Here is a 1,256-nt window from a genome sequence, read left to right on the forward strand (position 1 = left end):
CACACCACTGCACTACATCCAGCCTGGGTGACAAAGTGAGACCCTGTCTCCAAAAAAAAAAGAAAAGGAAATATGGTTTTTACTTGCATCTGTTAATTCATCTATTCTACAAACACTTATTGGAAAGTTAATATTGGCAGGGCTGTGCTAAACACTGTATATACAGCAATGAAGAAAAGGGACACAATCCTTGCCCCCGAAGAGCTTAAAGTCTGGTGACAAAGAAAGACCTCTAGTTTTTTTGTGGTTTTGTTTGTTTTACTGGGAGAGTCTTGCTGTGTTACCCATGCTGGGGTACAGTGCTGTAATCATAGCTCACTGCAACCCCGATCTCCTGGGCTTAAGCGATCTTGCCACTTCAGCCTCCCAAGTAGCTGGGAGAAGTTTGGACTACAGGCATGTGCCGCCACGCCCAATTAACCAGAAAAGAAAAAAAATCTGTGTAGAGAAAAGGTCTGATCCTCTGATCCTTTTGTAGTGCATGAGTGTGATGATTGGGTGTTCACGGGCATGTGTGAGATGTGCCACCCTTGAACCTTGTTACAATGTTGGCTCATTACCCTTCTGACATGAAGAAAAGAAAAAAAAGATAGAAAAAAGGAGTCTCGGCTGGACATGGTGGCTCACGCCTGTAATCCCAGCACTTTGGGAGGCGGAGGTGGGCAGATCACCTGAGGTCAGGAGTTTGAGACCAGCCTGGCCAACATGGCGAAACCCCATCTCTACAAAAATACAAAAAAATATTAGCCAGGCATGATAGTGGGTGCCTGTAATCCCTGCTACTCAGGAGGCTGAGGCGGGAGAATCAGTTGAACCCAGGAGGCGGAGGTTGCAGTGAGCCAAGATTGCGCCATTGCACTCCAGCCTGGGTGACACAGCGAGACTCGTCTCAAAAAAAAAAAAAAAAAAAAAAAGCCAGGTGCGGTGGCTAACGCCTGTAATCCCAGCACTTTGGGAGGCCAAGGCAGGCAGATCACAAGGTCAGGAGATCGAGACTATCCTGGCTAACACGGTGAAACCCCGTTTCTACTAAAAAAAAAAAATACAAAAAGAAAATTAGCCAGGCGTGGTAGCTGGCGCCTGTAGTCCCACCTACTCGGGAGGCTGCGGCGGGAGAATGGCGTGAACCCGGGAGGCGGAGTTTGCAGTGAGCAGAGATTGTGCCACTGCACTCCAGCCTGGGCGACACAGCAAGACCCCATCTCACAAAAAAATAAGAAGAAAAAAGAGGCCGGGCGTGGTGACTCACGCCTGTA

General features: G+C 48.2%; 1 non-coding gene across 1 annotated transcript; it reads left to right on the top strand.

The window, feature by feature from the left end:
- Positions 1-466: 466 nt before the first annotated feature.
- Positions 467-570, top strand: LOC112206183 (small nucleolar RNA U13). Its single transcript, XR_002940382.1, has one exon. It is a non-coding gene; the product is annotated as a small nucleolar RNA U13 (small nucleolar RNA).
- Positions 571-1,256: the final 686 nt, after the last annotated feature.

Source organism: Pan troglodytes, chromosome 19 (assembly GCF_028858775.2).
Source record: "Pan troglodytes isolate AG18354 chromosome 19, NHGRI_mPanTro3-v2.0_pri, whole genome shotgun sequence".
Lineage (NCBI taxonomy): Eukaryota > Metazoa > Chordata > Mammalia > Primates > Hominidae > Pan > Pan troglodytes.